The sequence below is a fragment of the Ostrea edulis genome, chromosome 3 (assembly GCF_947568905.1).
Source record: "Ostrea edulis chromosome 3, xbOstEdul1.1, whole genome shotgun sequence".
Lineage (NCBI taxonomy): Eukaryota > Metazoa > Mollusca > Bivalvia > Ostreida > Ostreidae > Ostrea > Ostrea edulis.
The window spans coordinates 73,300,205-73,307,954 of NC_079166.1; positions in this window are offsets into that span (position 1 = coordinate 73,300,205).

The window sequence follows — 7,750 nt, forward strand, 5'->3', positions numbered from 1 at the left end:
GTTAAAGTTTCAGATAGAATGACAGACAGGACAAAAACAATATGACTCCCGATCTTCGATCTCGGGGGCAAAAAAAAAAAAAAAAAGAATATTAGAACTGCATTTTTCTGGGTTAAAGGATTTGGCGTTTAACTATAAAATATAACTACATCCAATATATTTGATCAAAATAAAGCCTCGTGAGCTTCTATACCGTAATTCACGTTTCCATTCCTGATCAAGAAAACGCTTACGATAAGATGTGGTAGATAAGCATATGCAAGAGTCTGGATGACCAAGACTTTAACAGACTTCCGCCAAATTTGAGCCCGCCATCGACAACATGAGCAGGAAAAGAGTGGCAAAGTGATGAAAACGAAGATCCTGAAGATATTACAGCCAGAAAAACGGGTACGAAAATTCTATTAAACTATTCATGTAACGGTTTAAATATATTTCCACGTTGAAAAAATAATAACGATGAATTGAGAGGGTGAGCTCATCATGCATCATACATCCTAACCTTGGCGGAGATTCGGCTCGCTCGGCTGGAAATAGTAATTGCCCATACCCACTATAGGAACCCTTCAATATCACGAGGTAATCTATTCCTTCATGGAAGTCCTCATTTGAACGGAAAATTTAGTGACTGTTGCATGTTTTTAATTTGGGATTTTCATACCTATAGGCATTAATGATGGCGATAACAGTCAAATTTAAGTTATTTGAAGCAAACAGCAGTGTCGCTTAAGTGCACATTAATTGCTAGAACCAACCGGAGCTGAATGTAAATTTCCAGGTACATGTATGAATTATGAAGGACTGCTCCGAGATTCCTTGGCCCTTTTCCAAATTTCCAGCCCAGCCGAATCGCCCGCTATATTGTCCAAATATAGATAAATCTTGTTTGAAATGTCACATGTGTTTCCCCAGTTTTCGAAATTAGTTTAAAACTTGGTATAGACAACAGGGCTATGCCAAAACAAGATGACATAGACCTCATAAAATTGACATTGACCGCAACATGGAAAAAAATAGCACAAATTTAAAACATTGTTATTTATTTCTAATGTGCTTAGAAAACATATTTTCTTTCCATTCCTATAACAATGTCCTTCTTTCCTCGTAACGTTTATAAGATGTCGACTTTTAGAATAACTCTATTGCTTTAAACCTAGAAAATCTGCATAGACAATTTGGTCTATCCCAATTACAATTGGCATAGACCAGTGTCATTTGACATAGATTCGGTCTATGGTTAATTTCGAACACTGTTTCCCTAGCTTAAAATACTCATGAACTATTGAGATATTTGCCTCCTATTACATATTAATAAAAAACACTTTATTTTGTTCTCACTAGATAGTGACGATTGAACTAAGGAAAATTTAAAATGCTGAAATTAAAAGGAAGAAAAAAGGTTAGTAATTCAATGAACATGTCTTGTGTTATAATATATATAGAACCTGTTTAGTTTGGGTGTTACCTTTGCTGAGTTTTTCAAATTGATACATTTTATTTGCCTGCATTACTAAAGTTGCATTTGATATATATAAGAGGTAGTATTGCACTACACAATCGGGGGGCGGGGCAAGGAATTGCAAATTAATTAGTTGTGAAAGTTGAAACAGACGTTAGATGATCTTAAGTTTATGTAAACAAATGTATATAGATAGATAATACATTCTTTACATTTTTTTCTGCATAAGAAAGTATTGTTAGGTTTTAAACCCAATATATTCAGAAAAGTTTACTGACATTTCTTATATTTTCATCATTATTCAACAGAAATTCAAGCCGAAAACAAGAAGAAATAAAGAAGCAATAATAGACTCAAACCAGCAATCTTTGAAATGCAAGAATGTAGAACCCAGCAGTAATTACGTGCCCGAGCCCTGCAGTTCGAATGTTCCAGTACTCGTCGGCAACACTTCTGGACCTAGCAGTATGCTTAAGACTACTACATCAATCAGCAACACACCTGTACCAGTCAGCAACTTGAAAGAACCCTGCTATACTCGTGTGTCTGTGCCATACAATAACTCAGTTGTACTTTATGATCAAGATGTGTTAACCTCTGTCAGCAACACCTCAGTACCTTGCAGTTAAAATAAGCCTGTGCCAGTAAGCAACTCGAAAGAACCCTACTGTCATACTCGTGTGCTTGTGCCAAATAACAACATTTCGAATGTAATTCTTTGAGATTTATTTTTAATCAACTGCTCTAATAATGATGACTGTGCTATTCAAAATCTCAACACTCTTAGCCTATGGTCTTTTCTCAAAGCTTCAGTGTTTGATGATTTGTGGATTCAAAGGAGAGTATATATATACATTATTTGCTGTGGTTCGGAATTACCATAGTGCTTAACAGTAATCTTATTACAGTTTATTTCTAGTCATCATGATCTATTGTTTTAAAATATTAATTAAGCTCTGATTTTAATGGTATAATTTCATTTTGATTATGTTTATAACCTAAATTCAAATCTTTGTCAGAAATTAATCTGTTATGTTAATAAATATTTTGCTTTTTACATATCTATACGCATGGGGGGGGGGATGGATGCGCATCGATGGGCTGATATAATTTTTATCTTTCTATTTCAAATTGGTATAATTGTCAATTTTGTGAAATATTACATGGTAACTGTTGTAAGTTTCATATAATGTCCAAAAATTGTTACAGATATAGCACCCCCTTGTAATTAACCTTTTACAAATTTACTCTATGGGACATAAACTGACAAATCATTGGAAAAAATTCAACTCTACTCCATGAAATGTATTTAAATTTTAATATCACATGTATAATGTGTCTATTTTTTATCATTTTAAAAATTTGTTTGCATCCTTAGGATCATTATGAATTTGTGTTAATTACTTATTGAACTACATATTACATATATTATTAGAAATATTTAAAACTACCATACATCTGTACAATCTCCTTTGTTAGTTATGTGATTATTATTAATGTACTTGTCAACTGATGAAAAATTTAAGCTGTTACACAGGCATAATTATGTATTGTTAAATACAGTTCCAATTTTCAAAAACCTGTCAGTTATTGTGTTCATTATTTTTTCAATCTTGTATTCCGTTATAGGAGTTACTAAATATGCAGGCCACAAGTAGACTCCTGTATGTACTTTTTTTGCCTTGGCTGTTGATGAGGCGTATTTTCGCTAAAGACGTATTTCCTTATTGAGGCGTACTTTCTACAATTGGAGGGTTTTTGTATGGGTGTATTTTTGCTAGAGACGTATTTCCTAGTTGAGGCGTATTTTCTTTTTAAAGGCGTACTTATTAATCTAGACGTACTAATTTGCATAATTCAAGCTAAATTACGCCAGTATTTTTCATAGGATTTGTTGTTTTTTGTACGGGTGTATTTTCGTTAGAGACGTATTTTCTAGTTGAGGCGTATTTTCTTTTTAAAGGCGTACTTATTAATCTAGACGTACTAATTTGCATAATTCAAGCTAAATTACGCCTGGAGTACGCCTCAGGTACGCCAGTATTTTCCATAGGATTTGTTGTTAAAAATCTAGCTGGACTTTCAGAATTATGGGTACGCCAGGAAATTTTAAAAATTACGTGAGCAAATTTTCGTACGGGTCTCTTCTTTCTATGTCTCTACTGGCATTTTAGACACATAGTTTTGGGGTGGTTTTCCACTCCTATTACAAGCTTCCTTAAACAGCACCTGGGTAGCCACTTTCAGAATCATTTACATGGTTCCTTGCATGTTTCATCTGTATCTCATAATCTGTTGCGTCAACTATGAAAAAGAAACTTGACATTAAAATCAAATGCAAAGAATCTAATGAAACATATAGCTTGCATATACACATGTATTTATTTTATTTTTCAATCTAACATTGCATGGTGACACATATGATTAACATATATAACATGAAAATATTTCCTAAACATGGATTATTAAAGTACAAATACATGTATGCATATTTAAGAAATAAGTTTAATTTTTTAAAGTATTTAAGGGCATGAACTGCTGGGTACCTGTAAAGTGCGAAACGAAATCGAAACGAAACGAAACGAAATCCGCCGAAACGAAACGAAATCTACCGAAACGAAACATATTGTATAACCGATCTCTTTTAATTATAATAATTAAAAATGGTATCTTAGACCCCTGTGAAAGTTACCACATATCAATAAAATTCGCCTCCCCTTTGATGTAGGCCTTCGGCTTGACTGATACAAAGTTTTAAAAGTTGGAAGGGGGTGAGTCAGCACAAAGTACATATCCGAAGTTGATTAAATACCATGTGCAATTAGTTTCGGATCCATAAATTTCAGAACGAAGGGTTACAGTCTCAGAGGTCTGGGGAAACACACGAAACAAGGGGTGGGGTCGCCGGCGTTGGATCCGCTTTTGGGCATAGATACATTGTTTGAAGAAAATAGTGTCTGAGAAAGTTGAAAGCAGAAAGAGCTCTTAACCTCTTATTTTATCTCTAACTGCTGAGGTGCGAGTACTTTCAATAATGGAAAAAAAATTGAATAGTATACCATATTATATGAATGCAATTCAGTAAGATATATATATACATGCATTATTAAAAATTATTATTGATATGTAGTGGGTCTAAAGATAACTCTATACATTTGGGGTGTTGCTAAGACGGGGAATTGAAAACGGGACGGAAAACGGAATTTTTTTAATGCAATAATATCAGGAGGAGGTCAGCATTTTGTAAAATCAAAAGGCTTATGAACATGGGAAGCAGAAATTACAAAGAGAACGGGAGGACATACTCAGAATCCACCGTTTGATATACTACATACAAATACACAATATCCACATGTATACATAGATTTATCTTTAGAGCAAAAAATACTAAAACATGTATTTATGCCCAAAGGCGGATCCAACGCCGGTGACCCCACTCCTCGTTTAGTGTGTTTCCCCAAACCTCTGACCTGTGAGACTGTAACCCTCCGTTCTGAAATTTATGGATCCGAAACTAATTGCACAAGTTATTTATGTACTTTGTGCTTACTCACCCCCCCCCACCCCACCCTTCCAACTTTTAAAACTTTGTATCAGTTAAGCATCAAAGGGGAGGCGAATTTTATTGATCTGTGGTAACTTTCACAGGGGCCTCAGATGCCATTTTTAATTATTATAATTAAAAGAGTTCGGTTATACAATTTGTTTCATTTCGCTTAGGTAGGTTTCATTTCGTTTCGGTGGGTTTCGTTTCCTTTCGACATATTTCGTTTCGTTTCGGTGGATTTCGTTTCGGTATATTTCGTTTCGTTTCGATTTCGTTTCGCACTTTACAGGTACCCTGAACTGCTGCGCTTTACGCCAGCATACTTCATGAAGAGTGTTGGTGCTTCATGAAAAGTATGGTGCATGTTTATGCCCTCTGACATGTAAATAAACATCATGATCTGAATTTTTAACATATTATGAACACTCAACTTAATATATTTAGTGGCACCAGACTACTATACATAAATGTAAGCTTAAATATTCTTGTATGTGTTGCTCTATTTCTACTGAATAGAAGTAGAATAGTATTCTTACTAGGCCTACAATATAATTGATACCAATAGAATTCGAATGCTGGACAACTCGCCCCCAAGACAACTCGCCCCCTCTTAGGACAACTTGCCCTCTCTCAGGACAAGTCGCCCCCTTCTCTTGAGACACTCGCCCCCCAGGGTTTGACATTAACTTTTTGGGGCACTAGACCAATCGGGCTACTTAAAATGATTTTTGCTAGACCTGACCTTACATCCACTAGCCCTGACCAACGTTCCAGAAAAAAATCTTATAAGATTCTCCATATCTAAATACATGTACTTAATTTAAATGAAAAACGTTAAGTTTGAACTAAAATGCATTTAATTGTCTCAAAAAAATCTTTAATCTCGTCATTCAATTTGATGCTTTTACTTTCAACCCTATTTTCAGTTTCATTAAATTTTTACCGGCACGGAAATTCTTTAATCCATTTAGAATAAATTGACCTCAATATTTTTTTTTAAAATTTCTATTTCATAAGCCCTAGCTGCTTTGTTTCTTCCCAACGTTTTCCTTTTTTTTTCTTTCTTGAGACATCTTTTGCTTTCATTGAGGATGAGATTTCATATTTGATTATATAGACATTCCCGCACATATGTTTAATAAACACTTTCTTATATTCAATTCAAATGAACTGTTTTGGTGTTTTTTTTAATGAAAGTGAATTCAATAATTCTATTTAACCAAAACATAACTTTACACACATTAACAATGTGTAGATGTCGTAGAACATCACTTACGACCGCGACTTATTAGAACTAAAGATAGAGATTATGTTATCATGCGGTTCAAAATTGCTCGCAAACTCTTTACAGTTATTTTTTTAATGAATAAAATATCTTATGATTTAAAGTAAAGTTTCTTAAATTTGTTCATATTTTTAACACGACCAGTCGGACTAGTAAATAAACATTTTACCCGACCAGACCTATCATTTAGTAGTCTCGGTCGGTCGGGCGTGCCTTAGTGTCAAACCCTGCCCCCAATATTATATATAAATATATTATCACATTTTATTTTTATTTTGTGTGTGTTATTTACACTTTTAACATTTATCAATGATGAAGCATGTAAAACTCTAGTAAACTCGCTAGTTACATCCAGATTAGATTACGGAAATGCATTGCTTTATGGTGTTCATTCTAAACACACCAGCAAACTTCAGAGGGCACAAAACACAGCTGCAAGATTAATAACACGCTAAAAAAAATCCGACCATATTACTCCTGTTCTAATAGATCTTCACTGGTTCCCAGTTGAATACAGAATTCAATATAAGATACTTCTTCATACTTTCAAATCTCCCAACAACCTATCTCCAGTTTACATAAAGGATATCCTTACAGTTTACAATCCCACACGATCACTAAGATCCGAATCTCTGCATCTTCTCCAGGTACCTCGGACACGTACGAAAACATATGGGGATCGACGTTTGGACAAAGCTGCATCGAGTCTCTGGAATTCTCTGCCTTTTAAACCCAGACAATGTACTTCATTGTCTAATTTTAAAGTGGACCTCAAAACGCATCTCTTTAAATTGGCTTTTAATTTGTGATTATTTTTATATACTTAGTGCTCTTACATACAGCTCTTACAGTGCTGTTAACAAAAAACAAACACCCCCCCCCCCAAAAAAAAACAAAACACCCTGCTGTTTGTTATTATGCCTATGTCGTTGTTATGTATTTAATTATTCCTAAGGGTTGTTTTAAATTGTTTCATATATTATTAGGGTAATCATATCATATCGCTATATATCAATAATAATATTTATGCATTTTAATTCTGACACTAATATTTTATTCACATGTATGTGCACATCGATTTTATATTATCTTTTCTTTCACATTTGTAAAGCGCTTTAGAGAACTAATGTTGATAGGGCGCTATATAAATCTTTTAATTACAATTACAATTATAAAGATACGTCTTTTTCTTTCATACTTTAACACGAATGGTAAATTCTAATAGAATTATACATATATTTAATTATTGCATTTCAGAAAAAGTTATATTTTTCATAAATCAATTGGCAAGGAAAATTATATTTACTGATCTTCAGGTAATTGATTAAATGTCTCTAATACTGAGAAAATTTTGAGGGTGTGGGTGTTTCTTTTATCGATATAGTATACATAAGTGTAAAGGTGAAGCATGAATATTCTGATACATGTAATTATCTTTTAATGCATTTCTCAACTAATA